Source organism: Mercenaria mercenaria, unplaced genomic scaffold, assembly GCF_021730395.1.
Source record: "Mercenaria mercenaria strain notata unplaced genomic scaffold, MADL_Memer_1 contig_4965, whole genome shotgun sequence".
Classification (NCBI taxonomy): domain Eukaryota; kingdom Metazoa; phylum Mollusca; class Bivalvia; order Venerida; family Veneridae; genus Mercenaria; species Mercenaria mercenaria.
The window spans coordinates 38,814-60,015 of NW_026463237.1; the positions used below are offsets into that span (position 1 = coordinate 38,814).

Sequence of the window (21,202 nt, forward strand, 5' to 3'; positions counted from 1 at the left end):
TATAAATGCCCGCCACACCACACCTCGTAATTTGATTTAAGCGAAATCTAATATGGTGACCTATCAATTTTCTTTTTGTTTTAGATTAGGTAGACATTACTAAAGGTATGTGCAGAGTTTGATTAAATTCTATTATGTGAAATTCGATAAAATAGCAGAAGTACCAACTTAAAATAATTGACAAAAATATGCAAAAATAGCCCTTGGGTCTGCTAAACAAGTATTCCTTTCTCTACAAAATCATTTTATTTTGATTTCTCTGAGCATGTTTCAAATAGATATATTGTCTTCTGTTCTAAAAATGCTTAGATATCAAATTTATGCTGATTATTGTACTTCAATGAAATATATTTTAGGATTATAGAAATTTTGAAAAATGTTAAAAATAGCACCATATCTAGGGGCAAATTAAATTGAAACAAAGCTGGTGACCTAGTATTTTTATTTCATTTTTCAATACATCATAACATGATCTTTTAATACAAAACATTTCATCAAAATCTATTATTGAGAAAAAAATTATGAAACTGTAGCGAGCATCCTTAAGATCTTGTAAGAACCTTCCAAGCTCAACATTCACTGTCTTTTCCTCATATATAGACTTCAACAATGCTACAATTAATCAATAAAATCCTGTATTCAAAAAAGTCATAATTTTCCTTAATGCACTTAATGTTCACAGCAAAAATGTGGCAGCCACATTATAAACAAAATTATGCATTATGTCATGGTCAATTACATTCCTGCTCTGGAAGTTATTGAGATGTGTCTTCCTGACTTAAGAGACCAGTATTGGTTTTCACAGGAAATATATGGCGTCCCGCTACACACCAGGCATGTTAAAGAACCAGACTGTCCATTTACAAAGAGATAGGTTGTTAGCCAGACAGGCCTGTATCTAATGGACTTCTCTGTCTCTATTCATGGCCAGGGCTTTCTCTCTGTGTGTCCCTCTGGTCAGATTACTCTGTGACAATAGTGGTTGAATGGCACACTGTGTGGTTGTCCTTTTATGTAAATATTTATTATGAAAAGGGCCCTTAGTATGCAACTTTGGTAGCTTAATCACATTGGCGTAGCATTGCGTAAATGCTAACTGAACATACAAGTTGGTATTATTGTTGTAAACATTTAAATACTCCTAAAAGGTACCTGAATACTCCATTATGGTGCTGAACTGTTGCAATAGGAAACACTTTGGTTTAATTACAACAAAAAAGAACTTGATGTAAGTGTATTGATTAGTTGCAGAGGTTTTACAATAAAAGACAGAATGATGCAGAATGTGATAATGAATGTTTAGATTTGTTAAGAAAAGTTTTAGAACTTTTCAGAAATATTCAGAAGTTTTCAGAAATATTTGGAAAAAAATCATAACATCACAAGTATTATGTAAGTGCTGATTAATCACATGTTGTAAGCTGCAGCAAATTCCCTGCTCTTTTTATACGCCCATTTGAAAAACGGGACGTATTATGGGAACGCCCCTGGCAGGCGGGCGGGTGGGTTGGCTGGCGGGTGGCGTCCACTTTGTCCGGAGCATATCTTCTTCATGCATGGAGGGATTTTGATGAAAGTTGGCACAATTGTTCATCATCATGATACGGAGTGTCGTGCGCAAGAACCAGGTCCCTAAGTCTAAGGTCAAGGTCACACTTAGAGGCCAAAGGATACAAGAATGAAAACTTTGTCCGGAGCATTTCTTCTTCATGCATAGAGGGATTTTGATATAACTTGTCACAAATGTTCTCCAGCCAGTCCAAATTGGTTCAAAATTTTGCCAGTTCAAATAAACATTTTTTATGCCCCCACTTCTTGGGGGGTGGGGGGGGGGGGCGCATATAGATTTGCCCTTGTCCGTCCTTCCGTCTGTTCTTCCGAGAATGTTGTGTCGTGCCTAGCTCCAAAAGTATTTGGCATAGAGTCACAAAACATTACAGGAATGTTGGTCAGCATGTGTAGTTGTGCACCTGGGATTTCACGTCCGGATTCATTGAGACATGTAGGAGTTATGGCCCCTGACTTAGTAAAATATTGGTTGTTTTTGTCGAGCCCACTTGCGGAAGCGAAGACATAGTTGTCCAAATGGCTGTTCGGTGTATGTGCGTCCGTGCGTGCGTCAGTCCGGATTTGTTTGTCCGGACCATAACTTTGACATGCATGGAGCAATCTTGTTTATATTTGGCATGAATGTTAACCTCAGTGAGACGGAGGAGTGTCATGCGCAAACCCCAGGTTCCTATCTCAAAGGTCAAGGTCACACTTAGAGGTCAAAGGTCAAATTCAGTAACGACTTTGTCCGGAGCATTGCTTCTTCATGCATGGAGGGATTTTGATGAAACTTGGCACAATTGTTCACCATCATGAGACGGAGTGTCCTGCACAAGAATCAGGTCCCTAGGTCTAAGGTCAAGGTCACACTTAGAGGTCAAATGATACAAGAATGACAACTTTGTCCGGAGCATTTCTTCTTCATGCATGGAGGGATTTTGATGTAACTTGGCATAAATGTTCACCACCATGAGACGGAGTGTCATGCGCAAGAACCATGTCCTTAGGTCTAAGGTCAAGGTCACAGAGGTCAAAGGTCAGATACAAGAATGACTTTGTCCGGAGCATTTCTTTTTCATGCATAGAGGGATTTTGATGTAACTTGGCACAATTGTTCACCATCATGAGACGGAGTGTCATGTGCAAGAACCTAGAATTACTTCCCTTTGTTATTACTATAAATAGCTTATATTGTAACTTTTTTAATACTGGTCGTAGGGAAAAATCAGGACCACTTTTCTGTAGTACAACATGCATGTTACATACAATTTTGAGGTGTATTTTGACCTATCTCTACTGGTAAGGATTTTTGTGTGGACTTACAATTTTTTTTTTTTTTTTTTTTCTCAAGATTTACTTCCCTTTGTTGTTACTACAAAAAAACTTATATTGTAACTTTTTGCAATCTTTTTTTTATTTGGCATAAATGTTTGCCTCAATGTGACAGAGTGTCGTGTGCAATTCCTAGTCCTTTTGACAGCTGACGGGCTCGACATGTTGCACGTGGGCATCTAGTAATGTTGTGTCGCGCGTAGCTCCAAAAGTATTTGACCTAGAGTCACTAAAGTTTACAGGAATGATGGTCAGCATGTGAAGTTGTGCACCTGGGGTTTTGCATCCGGATTTATCCAGTCATGTAGGAGTTATGGCCCCTGACTTAGTAGAAATTCGGTCATTTTTAGCTCACCTGTCACATAGTGACAAGGTGAGCTTTTGTGATCACCCTTCATCCGTCGTCCATCGTCAGTCCGTGCGTCCATGTGTGCGTGCGTCCGTCCGTCAACAATTTCTTGTCTGCACGATAGTGGTTTCATTTATGATTTTATTTTAACCAAACTTGCACACAACTTATATCACCATAAGATCTCGGTTCCTTTTTATACGCCCGCTTGAAAAACGGGATGTATTTTGGGAACGCCCCTGGTGGGCGGGCGGGCGGCGTCCACAGACCTTGTCCGGAGCATATCTTCTACATGCATGGAGGGATTTTGATGAAACTTGGCACAGTTGTTCACCGTCATGAGACGGAGTGTCATGCGCAAGAACCATTTCACTTCGCCCTTCCCGTGCAGAAAAGCGAAGTTTAAGTCGCCCTAAAATTGGATGAAGGAAAACATAATCGGCAATACAGTGCGCCGAGATTATAAATGTGAAGATTATGTAAAGTCTATAAACACAATACGCAATACACAGGATGTCACCGAGAGGCACGCGCGGCGAAACGTGACCATGACAACAAAAGATGATCACTCGATTTCAGATTGACGCCGCAGGATATGCTGCTAATTGTTTGCATTTAATGTGATTGCAGTAAACGATAATTAAAGAATGAAGGAGTAATAATTAAAGTTGACCGAATCGGAGATCAGAGAGCCCGAAAACTTCGTAAAACAGCGAGAATTAACTTCCGAATTACAAACCTAATTACGTGTCAGTCGGCGCGTGGCGCGATTGACATCTGTCAGTAGGTAATTTACATACGACGCTCCGCCTACTGTCATACTTCCGTTTGTGGCGGTGAACAACACTGAAATTGAGATTCACCGAGATTTTGTTTGACAAAGCAGAACTCGAGACGCATATAGCGGATGGAGCCGATGCACGGGACACTTTTGTGTGGGTCAAATTCGAGTTTTTTCTTGATTTTCGCGGGTCAAAACACGGAACCTCGGGTCAACCGAACACCCTCGGAACTTTTTAAGGAGATGTCTTATCCAGTAATTCATGGTTTCGGATAAAATTCGTTTCGATTTTTTTTTTTTGCCACCACAATGTAGACTACCCGTTACTCCTGATGTTTATTTTTCAATCGGGATCTGCTTACTAATCATTTTAATCTTCATTTCTCTTTCATTAGAAACATAGATATAAGTTAAATATAAGGCCCTTGACAAGCTGTTAAATTTGTTGTTTGATAAAAATAGCAGACAACTCTTTTAGTACATTTTGAACTGTGTTAAAGGGAGGTAATACTTTTAACCAAAATTTAGTTTTTTTTATGTCAAAATAGGGAGTTTTAAAAAATATTGCCCCTGATTTTTGTGGACTTAGGAAAACAAAAGACTTACAATGATTACTAAACAACCACAAAATTAAAATACATTTGCAATACAGGAGCTAGAGTAAAGAAATTTGCTGTGACGGGCGTATTTTGTGACATTCTGGCACTCTTGTTTGAACTGGCCAGATCCCATTATGGGTTCCAGAGTTATGGCCCCTGAAAGGGCCAAAATTAGCTATTTTGAGCTTGTCTGCACAATAGCAGCTTTATTTATGACTTGATTTTTACCAAACTTGCACACAACTTGTATCACCGTAAGATCTTGGTTCCTTTCTGGAACTGGCCAGATTCCATTATGGGTTCCAGAGTAATGGCCCCAGAAAGGCCCAGAAATAGCTATTTTGACCTTGTCTGCACAATAGCAGCTTTATTTATGATTTGATTTTTACCAAACTTGCACACAACTTGTATCACCATAAGATCTTGGTTCCTTTCTGGAACTGGCAAGATTCCTTAATGGGTTCCAGAGTTATGGCCCCTGTTAGGGCCGGAATTAGCTATTTTGACCTTGTCTGCACAGTAGTAGCTTCATTTATGATTTGAATTTAATCAGACTTGCACAAAACTTGTGTCACCATAAGATCTCGATTCCTTTCTTGAACCGGCCAGATCCCATAATGGGTTTTAGAGTTATGGCCCCTGAAAGGGCCAAAATTGGCTATTTTGACATTGTCTGCACAATAGCAACTTCATTTATGATTTGATTTTAACCAAACTTGCACACAACTTGTATCACCACAAGATCTTTGTTCCTTTCTTGAACTGGTCAGATTCCATCATGGGTTCCAGAGTTATGGCTCCTTAAAGGTCCAAAATTGGCTATATTGGCTTTTACAGCCATATAGAGACTTCATTTATGGTTTTATTTGATACAAACTTCCAAAATATCTTCAACAACTATAAATTTTGGATTCCATGACGAATCAGATCCAATCGTAGGTTCCAGAGTTATTTTATATCTGATTACCTCCCCTGATTGTAATAAATATGGATTTATATCAGTAAATACTTACAGGACTTATTTGAAATTTCATTATTGTTATTAGTTGGACAGAGACAATCAGGGTAGATAATATGTACTGATTTTATGTCAAATTACCTCCCTTTATTTCAAATTAAAATGGGTATATCTTCGTAACTAATGAAGATACTGATCTGAAATTTCATTTATGTCAACAGATTTATTTGGCAGATCCTTCTTTTGTTCACTTATAATATTCTTTTTTTAATTACTTCACATTTACGTTACTATAAATAGCTTATTTTTAGTAACTTTTTTATTATTGGCCGTAGGGAAAAACCGAGACCACTTTTCTGTGGTACAACATGGAGAGCTATTGGACTCGCCCATGCGTTGGCGTTCGCGTCTGCATCGGCGTCCGCGTCCGCGTCCCGATTTGGTTAAGTTTTTGTATGTAATCTGGTATCTCAGCAACCACTTGTGGGAATTGATTGAAACTTCACACACTTATTCACTGTGATAAACTGACTTAAACTGCACAGGTTCCATAACTCTGTTTTGCTTTTTTACAAAATTATGCCCCTTTTTTGACTTAGAAATTTTTGGTTAAGGTTTTGTATGTAAGCTGGTACCTCAGTAACCACTTGTGGGAATGGATTGAAACTTCACACACTTATTTACTGTGATAAACTGACTTACATTGCACAGGTTTCATAACTCTATCTTGCTTTTTTACAAAATTATGCCCCTTTTTCGACTTAGAAATTTTTGGTTAAGGTTTTGTATGTAAGCTGGTATCTCAGTACTCACTAATGGGAATGGATTGAAACTTCACACACTTGTTCACTGTCATGATCTGACATGCACAAAGCAGGGCCCATAATTCTATTTTGCTTTTTTACAAAACTATGCCCCTTTTTCAACATAGAAATGTTTGGTTAAGTTTTTGTATGTAAGCTGGTATCTCAGTATCCACTAATGAGAAAGGATTGAAACTTCACACACTTGTTCACTGTCATGATATGACATGCAGTGCCAAGGGGCAATAACTCAACTTCGCATTTTACAAAATTATGCCCCTTTTTTAACTTAGGAGTTTTTTGTTAAATTCTTATAATTATGTAAGCTGGTATCTCAGTACCCACTAATGGGAATGGATTGAAACTTCACACAATTGTCCACTGTCATGAGCTGATAAGCACTGTGCAGGTTCCATAACTCTATTTTGCTTCTTACTAAATTATGCCCCTTTTTTCGACTTTCTTGTTCATTCAATCGACAAGGCTGTTGAATAGTTGAGCGTTGTTGTCCACCGACAACTCTTGTTAGGTATATTTTGACATATCTATCATAAATGCCATATCTCCCGCCGGGAGACTTTTTCTCCCGTATTTTCAGTATATCTCCCGGTCTCCCGCCGGGACATGAAAAACTCCCGTAAAAAATAAATTCAGAAAACAAGTCCTCTGTCGAAAAATCGTATCTCGGACCCAATGTAGACCTTTAGAAAATACTTGAAATTCAATATCAAGTAGCCCGGAAATACTCTTCAAACATAATTTTGATAGTTGTCTATAATCCATAGCTTGTTTATCGAGAGAGATACACGCCTGAGGCATTAATTATCTTACCACCTACTGTCAACATCTGCAAACAATTAACCATTTAATCTTACTGGTAGGCAATTGTAAACATGTGCATGCGATATTTTAGACTGATTCAATAACATCAAGCCACTGATCCGTAGTTTTTCAAAACAATTATGTAAACCAGTCTTAAAATTACGTCATTTTACCGCCACCTGCCAACGTGTACTTTCGTTTTCGCTGACCTCAATATTTATCGGGAAACACTCTTTTGAAGTCTTTTCCCGTATTTATCGAGCCATCAGAGGGTGAGACAGGTTAGTGCTAACACCGAGTTTATGTTTCTCAATTTAAATACTTGCACAACATGCAAAAAATCGACAACGACTTAACAAAATTGGCGAGTTAATGTCAGACTACACAGAATTTCGGACAAACATGAATTCGGATAAGTGAATTTTATGAAATAAATTGCAATTCATACTGCCCGAATAATTGACTGCCATTCCTTTGTGATATTGTCATGTTGCAATAATTAACAGGAGAAGAATTCCCAGGTTAAATACATGTAGTTTTAATCTAAATATGGACAATCCAGCAAAAGAACGACTTTCATTTTTGGTTTAACAACTTCATTTATGAAAAGAAATGACTGCCCTTAAAAGACTGTTTTGACATGATATCTTCGCAAGTTTTTGAGTATTGTATGCTTAAACAGGCCAAATAGATCACTCTCTCCAGATGCAGAAGCATCAACACATAAAGCAAAAACAAAGTTCCTGGTTCAATCTTCCATGGAATTCTGAATTTCCTTGGATTAAGTTAAGTGCTATAAGTAATAATCATGCATTCTGTACACAACTGTTGGCTCCACTCATCAATTCAATGTAAAAAAAACTTGATGATTTTTTCATGAAAACGGCTATTTAGCACGTAAAAAATGACCGAATAAAAGTCTCCCTTATTTTTACCCAAATCTCCCTTAAAAAAAAGCCCTGCTGAGGCAAATCTCCTTTATTGACCGTCTGAAAATATGGCATGTATAATCTATACCTTGTAAGAATTTTTTTTCTTTTTGGTTAAATTTCTTCCCTTTGTTGTTCCTGTCCTTTGGACTTAGATATTTTTTCTGAGGACATTCTTGTCCTCAAGTGCAATGATAACAGGTGAGCGATATAGGGCCATCATGACCCTCTTGTTATGTTGTGTCGCGCTTTGCTCCGAAAGTATTTGACCTAGAGTCACCAAAGTTTACAGAAATGATGGTCCGCATGTGAAGTTGTGCACCTGGAGTTTTGCGTCTGGATTCAGCCAGTCCTGTAGGAGTTATTGCCCCTGACTTAGTTAAAAATTGGTCAGTTTAATGTTGTGCAGCGCGTAGCTCCAAAAATACTTGACCTAGAGTCACCAAAGTTTACAGGAATGTTGGTCAGCATGTTTAGTTGTGCATCTGGGGTTTCGCATCTGGATTCATGTAGTATTGTAGGAGTTATGGCCCCTGACCTAGGAAAAAGTTGCCATTCTAATGTCATGTAGTGGGGGCATCTGTGTCCCATGGACACATTTCTAGTTTATATCTTATATCTTAGCTTTTCTGAATATTTCAGAAAATATGGCTGAATATTTCTGAATTTGTGGCTTAAATATATTAAACTGAACATTTTGTCACCCTAATTAAGCCCATACATAAGATAAAAACTTTTGGTAAGTGTTGCATGTAAGCAGATTTCTCAAAAACTACAAAGCTTCACACATGTCTTATGCATTTTAAGTCGAGTCTTAAATTGTGTTTGATTTAGCTTCCATATTCTGATTATTTCTGAATTGATGTCTGAGATTTTCTGAATGGCTGAATATTTCTGTTTTGATGACTGAGATTTTCTAATTGTGAATGAACTGATGCCTGAATATGTCTGAAGTTTTCTGAATTATGTCTTAATTATGCCCCCGAAGGGAGGCATATTAGTTTTCAACTGTCCGTCCGTTCGTTCATCACAACGTTAACTTTTTGTATGAAGGCCAACGTTAACTTTTGCTTGAAGGCACTGTACTCGCGAACCACTTCACCCAGGACCTTCAAACTTCACATGCTGATAGTACTTATTGAGTACACGACCCCTACTGACATTAGGGTCATCAGATCGAAGGTCAATGTCACTGGGGCCAATTTTATCTTTTTGCCTGAAGGCACTTTACTCGTGAACCACTGCATCCAGGACCTTCAAACTTTACATGCTGATAGTACTTATTGAGTACATGACCCCTACTGACTTTGGGGTCACAAGGTCAAAGGTCAAGGTCACAGGGGCCAATGTTAACTTTTTGCATGAAGGCACTTTACTTGCGAACCACTGCACCCAGGAGTACACAACCCCTACTGACTTTGGGGTCAAAGGTCAAGGTCACAGGGACCAGTGTTAAATTCTTGCATGAAGGCACTTTACTCGCGAACCACTCACCCAGGACCTTCAAACTTCACATGCTGATAGTACTTATTGAGTACAAGACCCCTATTGACCTTGGGGTCACCAGGTCAAAGGTCAAGGTCACAGGGGCCAATGTTAACTTTTTGCATGAAGGCACTTTACTCGCAAACCACTGCACCCAGGTCCTTCAAACTTCACATGCTGATAGTACTTATTGAGTACAAGACCCCTATTGACTTCGGGGTCACTAGGTCAAAGGTCAAGGCGCTGCGGGGGCGTTTGTCACCATTAGTGACAGCTCTTGTTTTTCTGAGTTATGTTGACTTTATTTCTGAACATTTATGAATTGACATCTGATTTTTTTAATTGTACCAATTCAAGCAGGTATTAATAAATTAGCAACAAAGGTACTTTCGGACAAATTTAGAAATGTTCAGCAATTATTCAGATTACAATTCAGAAATATTTTGATTGTTTTTCATGAGGGTAGCATCCTTGAAAGGTCCTCTCTCTACAGATAAAAATAGAAAACTTCTTCTCATGAACAGCTCGATGGATCTTCATCAAAGTTGGTCTGTTGCATTATTATGAGGACTTCTCCAAATGTTGTTAAAATGGGGTTAGGGATCTTCATTAAGCTATGTAGCATCAATATTAAAGTCTGATCTTGGCCTATTTAGGGGCTACTGGGACTAAAAGGAGAAATACCTTGAACAAACTTCACATTAGCTGCATAATGGATCTTTATCAAACTTGTTCTGTAGGATCATCACAAGGTATTTTCCAATACTTGTATTTGTTAGAATACACTTTAACATTTATCCCTTTTTGGGGCCACTAGAGTTGAAATAGAAATATTTTTAAAGAACATCTTCGCATGAAGTGCTTGATGAGTTTTCATCAATTTTTGCATGTAGCGTACTGATAAGGCCTTCTCCCAATTTTGTACAGATTGGGTGCAATTTTCCAATTAGTGGGTTTGATTCCTTTTAGGATTCACTAGAGATGAAAATAGAAATACTTTTAATTGACTTCTTTTCATGAACTGTTTGATTGATCTTCATCAAACTTGGTCTATAGTATCATTTTAATGTTTTTTTCGGGAGTTTGTTCAAGTTCGGGCACTTGGCTCATTTTTGGCTCCTGTTAGGTGCAGTTAGAGGTAAAAATAGAAATTAGGGATGGCAACGAATATTCGAATATTCCTTCATGACACGAATATTCGAATACTGTTACACTATTCGAATATTCGTAAAAACATATAAGATCATAAGAAATAAATAAAAACTAAATGAAAGAACTAGTATGTTCGTCTATCTAATTTACCAAAATTCGCTTTCATATAAGCGCGAAAATGGCTTCTGTCGCTGTCAGACGTGTCACTTTGTATATTAGCGTGCCGAGAATGTACATTGCTATGGTGATGACATTGTACCCTGTAGTAAATACCGCTAATTGCTTAATATTAGAAATTTTATTGGTCCCCAGTTAATGTAAATCCGTTATAAATCGCCTTGTTTTCGGTAGGTGCGAACCGCATGTAATTAAAAATCATCAGAAAGCACTTGAACTAATGACTCGGATTCCAGTCAAAGTCAATTTAAGATGTATTTGAGTAAAGAAAAATGCCGAAAAAGTGTTGAAAACAAGTCAGATGTGATGAATTTTATTTTTATGTTCAATACAATACATTTTTATGTAAAATGGATCTTCCTGTTGATAATAAATGCATTTCGTATAGTAAAAAATAGTAGAATCTACTCAATATTCAGACTAAGGGTAAAGTTAAGCATACTGTATCTTTTATTAGACTCCCCCACCCCCATGGTCTTAATTTTACACCTCATTTAATTGAAAATATTGTTCATGCTATTACGTGAATCTACTGTCAAAATGCAAGAATGCCGCCTGTCTTTTTAAAGTATTTCACGCTATCATCCGATTGAAAATCGGCCACGTGAAATATGTGTGGAGAGAACCTTACTTACGGGAGAGCTACATCCATGTAAAAATAAGTAAAACCTGTATAAATTATATGTAAATGAAAGCAAATAACAAATACTTTATATTCAAAAGATGAACAAGCGATGAGAACGATTATATTCAATCTTAATTTGTCAATGTCTAAATTATTTCCGGTGTAAAAGAAAGTAGAATTAATTAATGCAGATCGCTGCTAAGGGTACGATAAATTCATAAGATTTTGAGTTGATTTGTTTATCATTTGATGACCGAATATTCGAATATTCGTTCAGAAGGTTGATCGAATATTCGAATACCAAAATTGCTATTCGTTGACGTCTCTAATTGAAATACATTTAAACTTCTTCTCATGAATTGCTTGACAGATCTTCATCAAGTTTGGTCTGTAGCTTCATTTATATTGAAATGAGGGAAATGGAGGAAAGGTGGGGTGGAGGTGTGTTTAGCCCCTTTCAGAGGCTGCTTTAGATAAAGACAGAAACACTTTTAAACAACTTCTTTTCATGAATTACTTAATGGATCCTCATCAAACTTGGTCTGTAGCACTTTTATAAAGTCATCTGATGCATTTGTTCGAAGGGGGAGGGGCCCTCTGTTGCTAGATAGAGAAATAGAAATACCTTTAAATGACAGCTTAATGGATTTTCACCCAACTTGGTCTGTAGTATCATTATAAGGTCCTCTCCCAAACTTGTTACAAATCCTTCTTCCAAAGTTACATGCTCTCTGGCCTGTTTAAGCCCTGAAATTCAGGTGAGTGATCTAGTGCCATCATGCTCATAGCCAATCTAAATAAAAACTTTCATTTCTGAATTACAGATCAAACTTCCCTTTTTGGGTATTGCTCATGTTATTTTCAGCCAAACAGAGTTATACTGATGGTGAAGGAAACATTAACTTATGAAATGAAACAGGAAGTTTGAGAACTGTTATGTTTATGTTGGTAGAGTGATTTCTTTTATTGATGCATGCTTGCAAGTACTTTAGTTTTCATCTTATAATTATATTTATTTTCTGTAGGTCAAAGTGGGGGTGGTGCAAACAAAATTGCCGGTGGACCTGTTACAGTTGATAAAGAAAAGGTAACTGAATTCTAATGCTAATGGTACTGTGTGTTTTATTTAGTAGTATCAATTTAGTTTTTAGCCCACCTGAGCAATGGTCATGGTGAGTCAATTGTGATTACCCTGTGTCCGTCATCTGTCGTGTGTGCGTCCTTGTGTTTGTATTTCCGTCGGTCATCAACAGTTGTGTTTAAAAGACATCACCTAAACCACTGAATGGAATTTGATGAAACTTCTACCAAAGTTGTTTAAGGTAGAACGCGACACTTTGCGAACTTTCGAGTAGCGTCTTGAAATTTTGCATGTGTAAAGTTGACCATATTTCAAACAAGATGCAGTTTATTTTATACTAAGGCCTCACCAAATTAAAAAGTTGTTCATCGGATTTGCCGCTCGTATATTTTCAGAAACACAAAAAAAATATTTTTTTTTGTTTTTGGCCTGCGCTCGCCCCATTGAAAAAAATCAATCCAAAATTTTTTGGTGCGCTACATTTTACGGACGTAAAAGTGTATAAATGCTTATACTTCCAGTCCCAGATTGTTCTCAAATGGATTTTAATCAAAATAAATACATACTTCGCGCACATCGTCTATAATAAATCATAATACTTATATTTAGTTGCATTAAAGTTATTTCCCCTTTATGCAGTTACGCCATTTTCTTCAAATGTTTACCAAATTACATACTACAAAATCGATTTATTTCACTGAAAACTGGATGAAGAAAAACATACTAATTTGTTTGATAACATCAATCTACATTATTTTGGTAAGGGTAAATACTTATTGATGCATGTCACTTATCTGTTTTCTGTTTTTTCCTGTCCAAATGATCAGCATTTGCATACGAAAGTTGGTGGGGTAAGGAATTTACATTACGAGTTGTTTTCAGGACAGTTTTGATTTTCAGATTTTCCAATCATTTAGTAGACTAATGTTAATGCACGTTAATCTCCATTTCAGACTTTAATTGAGACTTTGTTTCAACAAATTTAATATGTTATGAAAGTTTAAAGTTAGAAAAAAGAGCTGTACATAAGACATCATGCTCGACTTTTCTAAATCAGAGCTTGGCCAGTAAAAGGGGCATAATAGTCAGAAGCTATTAAAGTACAGAGCTATTGGTCATTATATAAAACTTTATTAAAAATATTCTATGTTAAAAAGGGGCATAACTCTGTCTAGATTCAGTCTTAAGAGTATTGTTTCTCCTGGTGTAGACTTTGACAGTAAATAACTGTTCTTAGTTTCAAATCGGAAGCTTTAATAGATCTAGCAACACTCACATAGATATTTGATGTATCAAAAACTTTGTAAAGTCAGCTAAGAATGCCACATTTTCATAGCAGTAAATATTCGATTCGATATTTGATTGCAGTGTACTGTATGACAATGTTATTACCTTTTTTCACGAGTTCGCTTTGTTGTGCGTCTGCGGGTTAGATTTTCTCAATCCCTGGGAACTTACTTTTTAATTTAAAAGGGCTATACATTCTATTTTAAGGTTTTTATTAGTCAGTCGAGAGCCAAATGAAGACAAATATATTTCTTCGCTCTTCGCACGCTCCTGATTTTCTCAAAAACCAAAAAAAATATTTAAATTATTTTTTCGCTCCCCGCCTCAAATTTTTCAGAAAAAAATCCGATGAACAACTTATCAATTTGGTGTGGCCTAATAGAGCCAACCAGTTTTTGTACACGCGACGTCAAAGTTGACCACCAAAGCCCGTTTTTGAAACTGACGTTGCCGCGTATCCTTGGCAACTGTTACGGGTACTGCAACGGCATCAGCCAACAAATTTTCTTAAATTATACATTATTTGACGAGAATGATGATGTAAAAATCATTGTTTTACATCGATAAATATTTGAAAAATGGAAAGAAAATCGCCGTTTTTGACTAAAAATTGACGTTCAGTTTCGCAGCATTTTTTGGCTTTAAATCAGCATATTACAAAATCCCTGAATTAAATTTTTGATTTTTTTCAATAAATGGTTTTTAAAATGTATACAGAGTCCAATAGTAAAGGCCATTTATGGCCAAAATGCCAAATAAAGGAAAAAACTCGCAAAGAATTGATTTTTTGTGTAAGTATTATACAAGATGTATGCAACAACATATAAAAAGTATAGAAAAGTATCATGATGCAAAATGTCTATTTTTGGGGTTAAAATGTTCAAAATATTAATGAAACTGCGGATTTCTGGAATCGGCTCATAACAACAGATTTATACATCTAACGAGGTCCAACTTTGGCACAACGTTAGATTATTATATTGTGCAAAATGTAAACTAATTAGAAATTTAGAAGAAAACAAAATGGCGTCCTAAATCCAATATATCCGCCATAAAAACGACATTTAAACCAGAATTGTCGTCGATTTTATGTCAAATTGTCTCATATCATTGCTTTTACATATAATAAGCTGGTTATTGTTAGTTACAGTATGCAGTTTACATAAGATGGAAAACATTCTGCCAGCAGATTCAATACGGGGCAATAGTGAAGTACAAAGACAAAATTGCCGAGTCATTCGGCAGTAGAAATTGTCGTAAAGCAGCAATGACTTAATTATTTATTAACAAAATATACGAGTATGGGTACTTTTCTTTCTTAGTAAGATCATTTCCCATATGATAATTTATGGTTTTGAGGCAAAATTACATTAAAAAGTGTTTTCAGTTAATTTTTAGCTCGACTATTCGAAGAATAGGGGAGCTGTCCTACTCGCCCCGGCGTTGGCGTGAGTGTGAGCATTACACAAATGTTAAAGTTTGCGTACCATCCCAAATATTTTCAAAGTCCATTGAGATATTGCTTTGATATTTTGCATACTTGTTGGCCATCATGACCCCAGTCTGTAAAAAGGGAGGAGGCAACTCTATCAAGCATTTTGACTCAATTATGGCCCCTTTTCGACTAAGAATATGCTTATTGTAATGTTAAAGTTTTACTCATAGCATATATTATACTATCAAGCACTGAGAATAGTCGAGCGTGCTGTTCACTGACAGTTCTTGTCTTTTTCATTAAATAGGAAATGGCACATACAAATTGTCCTCGGCCTTTTTCTTCCTTTTTTTTTTTTGCTCTGTAGAGCTATTTTCCTTATATTTTGCAATTATATTTCTGAAATGACATGAAAGATCTATGACTGACATGTACGTAGCATTTTCACAATGAAATAATAACATGACAGTATTTGTCATGGAAACTTATATCATACACTACCACTACAATCTGGGGTCTCATTTTCAGCTATTTTTGCAATTTGTGTGTTTTACTGAAAATATTTTTCTTGCATCAAACATAACCGCCGCTTTTCTTTTGATTTTTATTCCGCACTTATAACATTCTTCAATAAATTGTAAGTTACAGACATTCTAAATTGGTCCTGATGTGTGCTGCAGCCACTGAAAATATGTCAATTTTATATAGTGTAAAGACAAACAGCTATTTAGTGTGTTATAACCTTATGAACGACTTGGGTTAATAACAGTCATAGCTGGATCTCAGCATCGCACATTATGTTATATACAGTCATATAGTAAAAGAGGACCAACTATTTGTTAGACCATATACTCGTGTATTCAATGTAAAATATGTTCGAATTTGGGCCAATCAGAAACAAGTTCCATAAATAGCACCAGTCAAAGCACACCTCTGCTAGGGTATAGATGAGTGGATGAATTACAATGAAGTCATTCTGTATCCACACATCAAGGATTCAACTTATAATTTATCCCTGAAAAAAAAGCTGTTGCAGCTACACTGTCTGGGCAGATAAATTATATAAAAAGACGTTTGAGACTAAAGAAGAGTTGCAGTATTGTAACTAGGTTTCGAGCGTTAACGCCAGCGCATAGAAATTAAACCTTTACGGGATAGACGATAGAAAATATAGGCTGATCATCGGAAATCTGAGACAGAGACGTTTGGTTTGGTAATCGTCTGAGTCAGTAAGGGAACGATGTTCAGCGTTATCGCTGAAGTACAGCCAAAGCTAATGCTATATTTTATAGCATATAAGCACTGAGCACCCGAGAGTTAGGGCAATCATACTGAGTTGCAGCTTCATATAAGAGAACACCGGCTGAACATCTATGCGAAAGGACACTCGTATGTTGTCGATTCATTGGCGGACAGGAACTTCAAAGAAAAAAGTTAAATACAGTATTCCCAGCCTATAGGAGTTTGAGCTGATTATCATTAGTTTAAGGTTGTTAGTTTGAAACATTGAGTGATTCGCCTGATCCCTGAAATCATTACAGTCATGAATCATTTAGGCGAGGTAGCCAGAGAATAAAAATATTTATAAGGTACTGTATATGGTCTCACAGCTCTACGTTTTAACATAGCACAGTCACCATAGCGATTGGATACATTACATTATTCATGATACTAAAGGCGTAAGCATTTTCCTGTGTCATATAACTCGTATCCTGATATTTACATATGCTATGTTGAAGTGTTGTTATGATATAAATTTCTATGCTATTGCGAATCGTACTTTAGTAAAATGTATTCAATTAATGTTTTTTTAAGGTTATGACACACTTAATAGCTGTTCTTTTTTTATTCTTTATAACATACACATATTTCCAATGACTATTTTAAATGTCTGTAAGTTATATTTTCTTGCAGAATATTGTCAATACTGAAGCAGGGTTCATGCTTGATGCAGAAAAATATTTTCAGTCAAACACACAAACTGCAAAATTAGCTAAACAATGAGATCCCAAACTACAGTGGTAGTGTATGATCTAAGTCAACATGACACATTCTGTAGTGTTGCTATTTTATTATGAAAGTGCTACCTACATGTCAAGCATAGATCTATCATTTGATTTCAGCAAATATTGCAAAGAAAATAAGGAAAATAGCTCGAAAGAGCCAGATTTCAATTTTTGCTAATGTTCCCTTGTATGTTACAGCAGACTAAATAGCTGTTCTTCGTTATTCTATATAAAATTGTCATATTTCCAATGGCTGCAGCACACATCAGGACCTACTTTAAATGTTTGTATCTTACATTCTCTTGACGAACATTGTCAGTGCTGAATCAAAATCAGAAAAATGGGGGTCATGTTTGATGCAAGAAAAATATTTTTAGTCGAACCATTTTTAGCGCCATTTCTTTATTCGGGGTCTGTATAGTCTAAATGACCCTATGGCGGCCATTTTGGAATTGAGAAGCCATGTTGAATTTGTTTAAGACTGAAGTTTGTGTGTTTTGAGATAAAATGTGTGTATCTTTTATGATGCTGGTCATTTTTCACACTATTTGAACTTTGTGAAATGCTTAAACGGTTTTCCTGTGTAATGAAATGTAATGGTGGCCATCTTGGATTTTGGCGGCCATCTTGAATTTTTTTAAATAGTCATGAGCTTAATTTTTTTGTGTTATAATTTTCTACTACCATGCAAAATTTCACTTTCTTAATAAAAATATTGACATCATTATGGGCCGATTCCAGAAATTCACAGTTTCAATCATATTTTTTAACTTTTTACCCCCAAAAAATGCATTTTGCACCATGATAACATTCTATACTTTTAGTATGCTGTTACATACATATTGTGTAATACTTTCACCAAAAATCAATTCTTTGCGAGTTTTTTCCCCTTTTTTCATAAATGGCCTTTACTACAAATGACAAATAAAACCGGGGTGTCACCGACTTAGTTTTTTCTGTACATGTGATTTTATTTCCCCCATCCCCATGCGTCGAGTTTGATGATTGCCTTAATGAAATCTAGGTCAAGTTTGAATATGGGTCATCTGAGATCAAAAACTAGGTCACTTGGTCAAATCAAAGAAAAAACTTGTGTATGTGATAGACGCTGTATTTTTCAATTGATCTTCATGAATTTTGGTCAGAATGATTGCCTTGATAAAATCTAGATTGAGTTTGAACATGGGTCATCTAGGGTCAAAAACTAGGTCACTAGGTCATATCTAAGAAAATGCTTGTTTAATCTCAAGAGACCAATTTTTTGGTCCAATCTTAATGAAAATTGGTCAGAATATTTGTTTCCATTAAAGGGAATTCCGATAGTTTTTTATGCGCATCTTTCTGCGCAGCCGACACTTTCTATGGAAAACTGAACTGAAGTCAACATTTGTTGAAACATATTACAGACAGACTTAAATATGAGGAATCTTGAATGAAATAACATTTTTGATAAGTTTAATCAGTAATCAAATGTTGATACTGGTTTATGTTGTATTGACAAGTATCATGCCTGACGGGTATCTTGCTATTTTTTGTGGTTGTGTTTTCACATCGCATTTTAGTACAAAGACAGTGTTGTTCATATAATGTAAGATAATTGACTTAGTACTGATAAGACAATATCACCTTTCAGATTATTTAGTATTCAATTATAGAAAGAATTAAAAAAAAATTAAACTTTTTTTTAACTTCTAGCAGACATACATGTAATCAATTTGGCCAGGTTCGCGCCATTTTCCGTCCGAACAGGTGTTGTATTCTAGCGGTCTTAACATAAAATTTAGCCTGGTGACTCATACAGTTTTAGCCATTTTTATGCTCACAATACAATTATCTATACACAATAAAAAAAGGAAAAAATTCTATGAAAGAGTTTTTTTCAAAATTTAAAAACATTTCTTCACTATGGGTATTTTTCACTGAAAAAAGTTCACAAAAGTAAATATGAAACAATATAGTTTTTTCATTTGTACCCATTATTGTAAGGATAGAGTATTACAAATATGACTATGATATCAAATAAGTATATAATAAAATCTGTAAAAAGAAAAAAAACCTTACTGTGCTGTCTTGATGTATATTTTGGTTGGTACTTATAAAAAAGCAGAAACTTATGAAAATGTTGAAAACTCGCTAGCAGTTTCAGCAACAGTGGGTGTGTTCAAAACAATTTTTCACAAAAACAAGCCTGGTGACCTATTGTTTTTATTTGTTCATTGTTTTCAGCACAAATTTTCCCATCATATATGTGAATTTAAAAAATTTCTATGAAAGGAAAAAAATTATAGGAATTCTCTTTAACCCTTTCCCACACGGATACGTTTATCACCGTATCTATCGATTACCGAACAGAAACGTATTGACCCGAGTCTATCGGTTCCCCGATAGAAACGTATTATACCGATTAACGGCCATTTGAACAGAATCGTTTTATCCCGTGTCTCATAATCAATCGCTTTATTTTCGTTCTTTTCCTAAAGAAACAAATTCCGGATGTTTACTAACTCAAAATATGGGATTTCGTCATCATTATTTACGTACAAGATCATGTGGTTACTATTTAAATTTATCGAGTACTTTGCAAAGAAAGACACCGGGGTTTTTTCCTACATGTGCACGACGCTACGTCATGGAAAATTACTGAGAAAACTGCTTGCAACTGGCCGGTTCGCGGCTTTCCTCGTTCTAAAAATAACAACCATTTAACATCAAAGTATTTTTAAATGTGTTAGGTCATGAAGGTCACGCGTGATACATGCGGATTTCCCCTAAACAACAATTTGTGTATACGATGGCTTGGAATTTATGGCCTTACATAACGGGAAGTGTTAATCAAAACAGAAGGACCGCGGCTTTCAAATATTTTATGACACCCCAAGAGTTAATTGCTGCGGAAGTCACCCGTGATGTACCGACGTTTGATCATCAAAATATTACGTAATATTATCGTAAAATTTTTAATTTTTAGCAAAAGAATACTGTAGTCGGTTACGAGTCTCGATCTCAGCGATCTTTTTGCACTTTCAGAAATTTTATGATCCGTTATTTTTGTAGTGTTATTCAGTTTGATGGTCGTCTTTTTTTTATATAATTACTTACCGATTCCGATTCGGAAGATAAGTCTATTAACTATAAATCAAACTTTCAAGCATCAAAATGAAATTGTATATGAATTTCAATTTGAAAGTAATCCAAAACAGAATTTTATGCCTAAAAATATATATTCCCGTACTTTAACACTTTATATCTTCGAAACTCAAAGAGAAACTACAATAAATTTTGTATCATCGGAAAGAGAATTTAAATTGCTATAAACTTTATATTGACAAAAATAATGTCAAACTTACAGAAAATATTAAAATAATGACATTTTTAACATAAGTGTGTGTAATCACAAAATAATGCCAACACCTCTGTTCAGATAAGACAGTCACCTTTATCAGCCATATACCGATTATTGATTATTGATTATCACTTATCAGTGTTATGTAAAAGAGGTTACTTTGGCTTCTGTTCTGTGTGGTAAAGGTCACTAGGTCAAACATGTTTTACACTGTTATGGTGTGTTTCTTAGGTGAGCGACCTGGGGTCATCTTGGCCCCCTTGTTTTTATTTGGCAGATCTCTTTTTTGTTCACTTACAATAATTTTTTTTAATTACTTCCCTTTTATGTTACTATAAATAGCTTATTTTGAAACTTTTTATTATTGGCCCTAGGGAAAAACCGAGACCACTTTTCTGTGGTACAACATGGATGGTACCTCTAATTTTTAGGTGTATTTTTACGTACCTGTACCTGATAAGGATTTTTTTTTTGTGGACTTTGAATA

The 21,202-nt window shown here is 35.8% G+C and overlaps 1 long non-coding RNA gene across 1 annotated transcript in view; it reads left to right on the forward strand.

Annotated features, from left to right (window-relative positions):
* Nucleotides 1-21,202, forward strand: part of LOC128554357 (uncharacterized) — a 58,348-nt gene that overhangs the window by 25,632 nt on the left and 11,514 nt on the right. The window contains exon 2 of the long non-coding RNA XR_008369582.1: nt 12,589-12,650. This is a non-coding gene — a long non-coding RNA (uncharacterized LOC128554357). The remainder of the gene's footprint in view (nt 1-12,588; nt 12,651-21,202) is intronic.